The following is an 11,683-nucleotide window of genomic DNA, read 5'->3' on the forward strand; positions in this document are numbered from 1 at the left end:
CCAATATCTCCAAATGTATCAGGATGTGCTTTTTGGGGAACCAAAACTAAGACAACCCTTGTAAGAGGAGGGGGCCATCTGCCCAAGAGTCCCATCAAGACTATATGGTATTGAGGAAGTGTTCCCCAGGAAGAGTATCATGGACATTTGTTTGTGACAATATCCTTGCTCACATCCCACTTTCAATCTTTACTCTTACAATATAACAAGAGTCTAATGTTGGCTTCCAAGGGGTTGAGCAATAGGTTAAAATTCAACATTCCCTGAACTGACCCATTTCTTCAACACAAGGCAGAAATTGTTAATGTATGCTTAGAATTCCAAGGAAGAAATAGTGAGATGCTTCTGCAAGGGCTGATGGGAAATAAAGAAGACTAACAGTCAGGCAACCAAACCACACAGGGGGAACCCAGGCCCCAGAAGAACATCAGTATATGATGAGTATAATTTTGAGGAGACAACAACTGCCATCTCTATTCAGTACTAATAGAAGTGCTGGGCTAGAAAGAATAATCATGAAGCTCAGCAGGAAACTCAGCGTGTTTAAAAGTCCATAAGCCGTAGCCTTTATGTTGATGTGCTCAGCCTTACAAAACCCCTGATGCCTTTGGGTCTTTTCTACTATTTCCCCCAAGATATGGTATAGGAAGAGAGGTAACAGAAGGTGGATATCAGGAGAATTCTGCTCAGCAAACTTCCCGAGACCAGGGGGACACAAGTGGAAAATTGTTGAGTGGAGTCACACTGAAGTTGAGCTCAAGAAGTGTGTCTAAATATGGAGCTTTAAATTAGGGGTTGAGATGTCTTGGGTCCTACTACTTGTACTCATCTATTGATTTGCTGTCACACTTCTCTCTATAACATTTAAAAAGAAGTTGGATTTATCACAAGAGAGAAAGCAACTGTGACCCAGATCTTGTGCTTCTGGAGTTTCCAAGTACCAACATCAGCCCAGCAGCCAGGTGTTGCCTACAAAGGGGGCAGCATCTGCAGGGGATGACAGCTAACAAAGACCCACAGTCTAGTAAGTGCCTCCTATGAGAAATCCTTGTTTTGTCTTAGAATCCAGGCCTCTAGTCTCAGCTTTGCCAGCGGCCATGACCCATCTGAAACTCAGTTTCTTCTAAGAAGTGAGGGTGGAATTCAGCCTTTAGATATTTATTTGGCACAGTGTTTTAAATTTTTTATTGAATTGCCAATATTTAAACATTGAGAAACTTTAAATAAAAATCCAGAATTTTTTGGCCAGAATTATCAGGCCAGGATGTTCCAGAGAGATCTTGAGGGAAAATCCCTAGCTGCTCCTAGTGCTGAGACAGGGAAGTGGGAAGTGAGAGATTTCGGAGCTTGTGTCTGAGCTGCTGGTGCTGGCAGATTTTTGGGGGGTGGGGGGCATAAAAATCGAGGGATCTGGTTCACGCAGCAACAATTGAAGCTGAGTTCTGGCTGCTGCTGTAGATGGGGCCGGCCCTCTCCAGCTCACCACAGTCCAGACCTGGCCTGCCTCCCTCTCAAGATTCCTGCCTGCCCCTGTAGGCTTTGAATTTGTGATCCTTGAGCTAAATGTTCCCTTCAGCTGTATCACGTAATAACAGTAACAGTAACAACAATAGCTACATCTTATCAAATGGTTACAATGTGCTGGACACTGTGGCAAGCAATTTACAAAAATTAGCTTGTTTCAGACTTAAAACCCCCTTGAGGGATAGGCTTATTCTTTAGATGAGAAAACCAAGGTTCAGGCCTGTCAGGTAAGTTTGCCCAGAGCTACACTGGCAGTAAGGAAGAGAGCTAAAGAGTTGGATCTGGAGCTGCCTAGGTCTGAGGCATGTTCTGACCATCACACTGTCCTGCCACTATCAGTATATCTTTGTCTGCCTAATTACAGTTGCAGTGCAGCTGGAGCCAAAACTGCAGCTGGTGTTTTATAAATTTTCAGGAGCCAAGCTGTAGAAATGCAGGTATGTGCCCAGATGGCAAGAGATCAGGAGGTGGGGATGTGATGGGGACATTGTTGGTTACAGCAGCATGGCATCTGAGGCAGTAGTGCCTCAGGGTTGGCATCAAGAGAAAAGAGAAATGAACTAGATTGGCAGTTTCGTCACCTGTGAGGCCAGACCATGACGTTCAACAGGCCTTGGACCCTCAGCTGTTCCTAGTGTGGAGACATGGAGGTGGGAGAAGTCAAGAGTTAATATCTCATGTGGCCCCCTCTCTCTCTAAGTCCACTTGGCAGGTGAACTCACTACCCTCTCCCCTACATGGGACATGACACCAAGGGGTGTAAATCCCCCTGGCAATGCAGGAAATGACTCCTAGGGATGAGCCTGGACCCAGCACTGTGGGATTGAGAGGATCTTCTTGACCAAAAGGGGGAGGAGAGATGAAACAAAACAAGGTTCCAGTGGCTGAGAGATTTCAAATGGAATCAAGAGGTCACTCTGGAGTGTATTCTTGTGCACTATAGAGATATCACTTTTTAGTTTTTAGTGTGTTGGAATGGCTAGAAGGAAATATCTGAAGCTGTTGAACTGCAACCCAGTGACCTTGATTCTTGAAGACCATTGTATAACTATGTAGCTTGCACAGTGTGACTGTGATTGTGAAAACCTTGTGGCTCACACTCCCCTTATCCATATGGACAGATGAGTGGAAAATAGGGACAAAAATTAGGTTAAGAATAGGGTGGCATGGAGGGGATGGAAAGATTTTAGGTATTCTTTTTTGCTTTTATTTTTATTTTGGAGTAAGGAAAAGGTCCAGAAATTGATTCTGGTGATGAACGCACAAATGTATGATGGTGCTGTGAATAACTGATTATACACTGTGGAAGACTGTAGAGTGTGTGAATATATCTCAATAAAACTGTATTTAAAAAAAAAAAAGAGTTAATATCTGAGTTGCTGGTGCTGGCAGGAACCTCCCTGACTATAGGTGGGTGGGTGGGAGAAGGGATGAGTGGAAATCAGGTGGCTGTCTGAGCTGGGGGGCAGTGTGAGCCTCTGAGCCATGGGGCCTAGGGGTCCCCACCCCTACCTCCCTTGTCCTTGACCCCTCCCCTCCTTGCTGGAGTGGCCTGTGGTGAGCAGCCAGGTTCCTTTGCAGTAGGTAGTCCAGGTACCTCACAGGGAAAAATATGGTGGGAGCCCTCACTAGACGCATTACCACAGCAACTTCCCTAAGGCCTGAGGGGCTCCTGGCCCCCTCAGTGTGTCGGGGTGGGAAGGCAAAGGAGGAAAGGGCTTGTCTAGAGGACCTTCTCTCGCCTGGCGAGTAGCAGGGAGGATGAGGAGCCGGCCGGAGGCGAGGACACTGCGCCGTTCCGCGGCCCAGTCCCGTGGGTGACCGGGAGCCCAGAACTGGGAGCCTTGGCCCGGATCCCGCATCCAAGGCCTGGAGCGCCCCCCGGCGGGAGCGAGAGAGCCGCAGGCAGGTGGCGGCGCGGGGCGGGGAGGCCCGCGGAGGGAGCTCCCGCCAAGCCCCAGAGCGCGGTGCGTCCGCGTCCCACCTGCGCGAGGGCACCCACCCGCGAGGGGGAGGGGCGGGAGTCCGAGGCGGGTCGGATTCCCAGCCAGCTCCGTCCTCACAGGAGGCGGACCATTATCCAGCGTCGTTAAAGAGCAATTAGATGGAAATTAAGCCGAGAACAAGTATTGATTATCTCATTAAGGCCGGGGGAGCCCACTCTGTAGGGGAGAGTTTACCGCGGCTCACCCCATTATCTGCAAGGTGAAAGCCTGCGGTCATCAAAACCCGGTGGTGTATTGATCTCGCCCCCATCCCCAAACCCAGACGCGCCTCCTCCCCACTGGAGTAAGTGGGTTCTAGAGAGGTGACAACAGGGGTGTGCTGAGGCGGTGGAAGAGCTCAGGACCCCACTCTCTGTCTTGGCACTTGCTCTTTAGTTTTTTTCATTTTCTGGTCCCAAATCATTATTTTTTTCCCCCCTGATGCTGAGGAAGAGGAGAGGAGAGAAAGGGACCAGAGACTCTTCAGAACCCTGGAAGGCTACAGAGAGGGGGCTCCCCTAGTTTTACATCCAAGGAAGAGAAACCAGAGTTGAGACTTAAGGGAAAGAATTTGCCCCTGTCGACACAGAGTACAGGGAGTCCCTGAGCCCCAGACCCCTTACGGGGAGGAAGGGGGAAAGTCTTGTTCTGAGTCACCACCATAGACAAAGGAAGAGATGCCTGGGACCAACCCACAGACTCCCCAAGGGTTAGAAACCTCAGAATTCAGAAGGGGTTTTCCCAGGGTGGCAGGTTTTCTCAAGTTTTCGCAGATGATGTGAGCTTTGGAGAAAAGTTAGTGTGTTAGACAAAAAAGTTGTTTTAGTCATGGCTTTGCTTCCATCTGACTGTGTGACCTTGGGCGAGTCCCTTTGCTTCTCCAGACATCAAAGCCTTCAGAAGAATGGGGTTGGAGGTCCGGACACTTCTTTGCCCTCCGATGCCATAATCTGCCAAACTAAGTGCCTGGCTCCTGGCTGCCAGGCACTGGGGCTCCAGCTGCGTGCCCAGCCCCTGCCTGCCCTCACCAGCTATGTCCTCATGGGGGCAAAGACATTGAACTGATAATCACCGAAATAATTAATAAGTTACAATTACACTATGAGTTAGGATGGAAGAGTGCAGGTGCTGTGAGAGTGCTTAAGGAGGGGGGCTTGCCCAGAAGCAGATGTTCCTGTAACAACAGGGAAAAAGAGCCTGTTGCCCACTCATTCATTCAACACACAATTACTGGAGGCACCCTGAGGCCCAGGGTGGGCAAAACCATGGTCCTTTCCTCCTGCAGCCCGCAGAGATGTGGGAGTGACGGGAACCAATGATACGGTCGTGCAAATAAAGGTAAAGGTACAAATATGGAACACATCCTGAGAAATATGACAGGAAGCAATGAGGAGGAATGAAGGAAGAATTGTCTTGCGGGAAAGGGGTCAAGGAACCTCCCCGAAAAAGTGAAGGTCACTGGGAAGGGCTGGGGGATCCCCCTGGAGAGGGTGCACAGCCCATCCCCACTCGCTGAGCCCCTGCCATGCCTTGGAGCACGCCCACGTCGGAGATGGAGCAGGGAATAGGGTTCCCGCCTCTGACACCCCCGCCCCCATTGCCATGCTCACCCGAGAGCCTCGAAGGCGCCGAGGTGGGGGTGGAGGGGGAGTGGATGGACCGTGTTCGCAGATGGGGGGTCCCGGCCCACACCAGGTTAGCCCGCGCGGAGCAAGCGGGGCTGCGTGGCATCTGGGCTCTTCTCCCTGCCCCGGAGCCCGGCAACTATTAATCTTGGTTGACGGTTTCTCATGTCCTAATTGGGAGGCGGGGAGAGCGGCCCAGTCCGCCCTAAAGGTAGGCGCGGCTGATGGGCCTCTCCATCACCGCCAGGAGCTGGTCCCGGGCGGAGCGCGAGGGGCGCTGCGGCAGGTGAGACCGCAGAGCGGGCGGCGGCCCTTAATGAAGCTGCCCAGGCTGGGGCGGACCCAGAGGCGCGCTCGGGGGAGGTGGCTGTTCCAGGGGTGAGAGGACGGTTCCTTAACCCCGGCGACAACCGTGCTCCAGGGCTCACGGGGGATCCTTTTACCTGAGGAAGCCAAATGGGGGCGCCGCGAGGGGTTGGAGACTGCCAGGTTAGGCCCATGTATACCAGGCCCTTTACGGAGAGGACAGGAGTTGGGTGGGATATGCGGAACGGGGTGGGGGTGGGGGTTGTTGTCCTATAACCCTGGCCCCCTTGCTATAAGAGGCGGCCGGGGACAAAGTGGGGGCTCCGGCAACGTTTGCTGACCTACAAGCCCAGCGTGTGCAGGGGATGTTAGGAGCGGGTGTAAATTCTTTGGCCTCCAGGACCTCAAGGATCCAGAGGGTCCTGTATTTTCAACAGCCGCACCCCTCCTTCCCACTCTGTGACTCGGTTTCCGTGCTAGGGTGGGCTAGTGAGCTCCCCAGCCCTTCCTCCCACGCCCATCCCTCCTCCGCCTCGCAGATCTAGCAGGACCTGTTAACCCCTCCCCCCAATGCAGTCTCACACCCCCATCCTGGCCCAAACTGCCAGGGAAAAGGGGCCGGACCCAGCCAGCCCCCTCTACACCGCTCCTCGGTCTTCCCCTGGGACCCACTGCGTCCCGGAGCCCCCGCTTCTCTGCAGGCTTCGCTGTCTCTGCCTGGCTGACAGCCTCTCTCCCGCCTCTCCCCCTCCAACCGCATCAGAAATATATTGTATTCTCACCTAATCCTGTTCAATTACAGCATAATAAAACACGTAATAAAATCCTAATTCTTTTTTCTCCTGCGCTCTCTATAGCCAGGCATCTTCTTGCTCGGGATTAAAAATTTGTCTCCATGTTTGTGGCATCGCAGTCCCGGCGCCTCCGCATCTTTAATGTATGAGCCGGGAGCTAGGGACCCGCGGGGTCTGCCGCCTTAGCGCCGGGACGGCGCCTGCCAGTCATCTGAGGATGCTGCGGAGACCGAGGGAGGGGCGTGGACCTACATGGGGCTCCAGCGGCGTTCAGACCCTCCCTTCCCCGGAGTGGGGTACTCAAAAGCCCCCAGATTTCCAGTGGCGGGAAGACAGCACGTCCGTCCCATCCAACAGACCCAGTGCGGCCTCCAGGGGGCGCAATGTGGAGCTGGTCTCCGGGGATCTAGTTTGCCGCGTAGACTGTCTGGCCTGACGCAGCCCAGCGGGAGAAGCAGAGCAGAGCCAGGCAGGGCCCCTGTGTCCTCATACCCCATTCTCTGTCCTGCTTCTGACCTTCTGGGCCAGCCTGGTCAGCTCAGGTCTGGCTTCCAAGCTGCAACTCCTATCCCCAAACACCATCCCCAGTCCCTAGGGGTGCTCTAACACCCTCTAATTGATCCCATCATGAACAACCTCCACTACTGAAATAAGGTTAGAACCTTTCAGAAGGAATCATTAAAAATCCAATAAGAGAAAATGTCCTACAAAGGCACAGTACCTGGTGAGTTTATAGAGCACAGGTCTGAGATCAAATACAACCCCAGTGATAATTCCTTCATTCTTTCATTGCTTCCTTCATTCATTTAGGACAGAGGTTCCCAAACTTTCTCTATTCATGGAACCCTTAGTGTTTCAGTATTTTCACAACACCCTAATAGTTCCCTTTAAGGACTTAGGCCCCGACAACTTAAGTATTTATGTCCCAAAAACTTTACAACTGTTTGAAAAATACACATAAATTGTAAGAAAATGTAATATTGTTAATTTTGTTCTTATATAGCAACAATTACTTACTACTGAGATGTGTAATCTTGTTGGACTCTGCATAACTTCTTAAACCTGGGAATCAGCTTGGATGCTACTACCCTCATTTACTGTTCCACATTGACTTTGTATAGTTCTGTTTTTTTATGACAGTAAATATCAAAAACTTAGTTTTGTAAATATATAACATAATTGAAAGTAATGCAAAACAATCTAATGTTGAAACCATGAACTACCTCGAACTAGAAATTTATGCAATGCCCAACAGATGTTCAGTATCACTCTACTTCCTTCAAAAACTTAAAATGTGCTGTGGCATCCCTGTGAATTTATTGTGGCACCCTGGGATGCCTCAGTGCACAGTTTGGGAACTACAGATTTAGGGTGTCTTTTTTTTCTTTTTTTTTTTTTAAGCAACAAGCCTCCTTTAATGGTCTTGGAGAGTCAGGGACGACTGAACCAAGGTGATTTGGTTTGGCCAAAGGAAAAGAATTTGAATCTTATCTACAATTTAGGGGTCAGATACATGAGATAGACTCAGTAAAAGTTTTGCGTATTGTAGAAAACAATGCTTCCAGGTATAGTAGTGTGAGCTTAATCCTATACCACCACTGCCTGGCACCCCTCTGTGCCTTGGTGCCCTGGAAAGACCATGAAAATGATCTGTTGTGGGCCCCTCTATACGAACTAGAAAGAATACAGAGAAGGTGTCTTCCTCCCAGCTGGAGAAAAAAAAGCAAACCTTAAGTGATGGCAGCCTGGTGCCAGCCCCAAGAAGCTGCAGAAGTAAAGGTAGGTCAGTACAACAGGGAACAACCAGAGGGAATAGGCATTGGTGTGGGCAAGGAAGCAGATAGACGAAGAGCTGGAAACAGTAGCTCTGATTACATGTGAGACTCCCTCCCTCCAGCTCCCATAATTTGGGACTGAAGGCTGGTTATCATTCAGCAGGAACAAGCTGCACTTTACCCGGAGGATCTTTTCAAGCCACTCCACCCTCCTAAGTTTCTGGTATGCCTCCTTTGGGAGGACCCACTCCCCATCCTCCAAGCTGAGACCACTCCAGGTTAGGAGCCACTGTTACTGTTGGGAATGTGTCAAATTTCTTAAGTGTGGCAAAGTGTTAAGACTAGTTGAGAACCACTGTGTTAGTGACCTTACCTAGGACCAGCATACGTGGAGTTCAGGGCATTTTTGGGTTCCACATTCATGTATTCAGCAAACATATTAAGCACCTACTGGGTATCAGGCACTATTATAGGTGCTGTGGGTATATAAAAGTGAAGATATGGTGCCTGCCCTCAGGAGGTCTTTCATTTAAATTTAAAGAAACATCTGTATAGGACCAATAATAATATATTCTGTAGTACATATCAATCGAGGTGATTCTCAGCTCATGTTCCTCTTCATTGAGAACAGTCCCAACCTGGACAGCCTGAACCTGAAGTAACAATGCCTATGCAACTTGATCCTGACCCCTCGCCACTTCCTAGGGGTAAACAACTGATCTGAACTATACCAATGTTTGAAACTTGAATGGAAAGATCAGAGGCTGGATGGAGCTGGTTGAAGCTATTACCTTAATGGCAGTGTCCAAAGAGAAGCCCACAAACTCCAGCTGCTGAGGTCCCAGAGTTGGCTCTGTTTTCTGCCCTTTCCAACTCCTGGTTGTTCAGCTCTGTTTCTGGTTCTGAGAGCTATGGCAGAATCCTTCCTATACATCACCTTATTTACTGGAGCTAGCCACAGTCACTCTTGGTTGCTTTCAACAAAATAACTTCAACTAAAATCCAAACCAGAAATGCCCCTCCTTGGGAAATAAAAGTTGTTGATTGATTGAGGACTTGCTGGTGATAGGGGAGGGGGATCTTCAATCAGAAGGAAAATAACATAGTTGGTTAATTGGCAAGTTTATAGATTAACAAAGCAAAGTCTTGCTTGATGAGCAAGCACTTAATTCTAAAGGAGCGTCTTGTTGCTTGTTAGAGACATGGGGGTTACAGGATGTGTGTATGTGGGCGGCCGGGAGTGGGGTGGGGGGTGGGAGTAGCCCAAACTATGCAGGGTTCCTTCTTCCCACATTCTCCTGATCCTTATTCAGCTGCAAAACTTTGCTGGTCTGAGAAGATGTGAGGAAGCTGGAAGACGCAGTGGCCTGGGGCTGGGGCTGGAGCTGAGGGACTCCCAGTGAGGAAAGTGATGTGCGAATCCTCCTCATGAAGGAAGACAGAAGAGAGCAGTCCAGTAAGCTACCTTTTGGGGAATGATCCGGCGGGGTTAAGATTCCTCCACGATTCCTAGCAAAAGGTTGCCCCACATGAGGACTCGGAGATCACAGCAATGTGCGGGAAAAGGTGACATTGCCTGCCTGGCGCGGGCTGTGTCGCTGCAAGTGGGAAAGGTTCATCCAATTGGCCATGTCTATTCAGCGCCGGGCACAGGGCCACACTTGGGAGAGTTCAGTTTCCTGAACTGCTGCATGCAAGAACAGGGAGAGGGAGAGGAGGCTGACCGAGCAGGAGGCTGCAGAAAGAATCCGGGCTTGGGATCCAGGAAGAGAGAACTCGCGGGATTCCTCGAAAATTTCGCGGATTACCCGACAGGAAGTTAAAGGGCGGGCGCCGCGGGGTTCATGGGGTTCAAAACTGGAAAGCAGGTAGGGAGATTTGGCGAAAGCCGCCGAGAAGCGGACAGGAGACGCAGCTTCCAGGCTGTTAGGAAAAGTGAGCTGGACCCGGGTCTGCCTGCTCTAAAGCCGTTACCCTGGAAATCCGAAGGCGCTGAAGCGGAGCCCAGCTTTGACTGACAGGGGCCACGGCAGGGGCGCGGCGCGGCTTTGGATTGGCTACGCCCTGGGGGCGGGGCTTGAGACGGTCCGGGCTGACTCGGAGGAAATCGGGCTTGACTCGGACTCGCCCGGTACCAGACCAGGTGGGGCCAGGCTGGGGTCTGACTGACATGACCCCGCAGGGATCCTTAGGATTCCGGCCTTTTAGTCCCAGTGGTCCGGGGAAAGGAGTAGGATAAGCCCACTGAGTCCCCTTCCTAAGGCCAGGTTTAGCCAGCGCTCCAGAGCCAAGCCATTTTTTTCCTTTAGAGCCTGGGTTGGGAGGCAGGGTTGCGGTCTTTCTGGTCTTAACAATAGGCCTGGCGGGGGGCTCTGGAGCAGTTGAGGCCAGGCATGGGGAAGAGGGCTGTGGAGGAAGGCCGAGTACAGCAACACAGGCTGCCAGAGAAGCCCGGGAGAGAGGGGGTAGGTCTATCCAAGAATGGGGCAGATTCCTTGGGAGTGAGAAAAATGCTGCCTCCTTTTGAGAAAAAATCAAAGGCAGTATAACCTGGCTAGGATTTGCCCCGATTTTCCCCCAACAGAGCTGGTCAAGTGCCCTGCAGCTAACTTTTTTTGCTGTGTTGAGAAGCCAGTATGGAATCAGGAAGCGCTGTTTCCTGACTGGCTCACTGGAACCCTGGCCAATCTTCCCTCTGACAGGGTTTAGTGTAATCTGCACTGCACAGATACTTATGTTACAAAATGTTTCTAATGGCTTTGTTTTACAGAGATTCCTGCACCTCACTCCCCAAATAAGTTTCTCTTATACAGGTTTTGCGTGAAAGTACAAGGCTACCAAAAAAAAAAAAAATGCAGAACCTCTTTTCAAGGGGATTACCAAAAGCCAAAGCTATAACTGCTGCAGAAAGAGACTTTAAGAGTTGACCCAGGCTTGGTGGGAGGTGCTGATCCAGAGTGACAGAATGGAATGGAACAGAAACTGGTTATCTACATGTTGTGCCATATTTAATCAAGAACAGAAATCTCTGCTTATTGTATTCCTTCAGCTATAAAACCCTCAAACTTGGAAACTCTTCAGTGGCTTTAGTAAAAGATCTGTATACAGTTGTGAGCCTATCAGTTTTGCTGGCCTGTAAACAAATTGGGCTCAGGGAGGAGATGCCTTGGAATGTCAGAAAATTGACCTCAAGTTTGGCTGGCAGCTGGCAGGGTATCCAGGAAGGAGGAAACACAGCACAGTAGCTTCTGAGTCACACCCATCTCAGCTTGAATCCTGGTTCCAGTTGTATAGCTGTGGGAAACTTTCTTAATGTCTCTAAGCCTGAGCCTTTGCTGAGAATGGGCATATAAGGTCTGGCCTCACAGGGGTTGTTGTGAAGATCAGAAGAGATAATGAATATAAAGCACTTGGCTTCAATGAGCCTGGCACGACAGAAAAGTTCAGTGAACAGTAACTGGTGACCCCCATTCCCTATAGAAGGAACCTTTTACATATCCAAAGAGGAGTGAGTGACCCCAGGCGAGAAAACAGGTTCATTTCAGGCTGCTGTGGGATGGTTCAGCCCTTACCACTTCCCCCTCACCACCTAGTGTGAGAGCTCCAGGGTAAAGAAAGAGTAATGAGGGATATTTCACTGCAGGGGGTGGGGAAGGGATTCTACTATAGATTCC

Source organism: Choloepus didactylus, chromosome 15, assembly GCF_015220235.1.
Source record: "Choloepus didactylus isolate mChoDid1 chromosome 15, mChoDid1.pri, whole genome shotgun sequence".
NCBI classification, from domain to species: domain Eukaryota; kingdom Metazoa; phylum Chordata; class Mammalia; order Pilosa; family Megalonychidae; genus Choloepus; species Choloepus didactylus.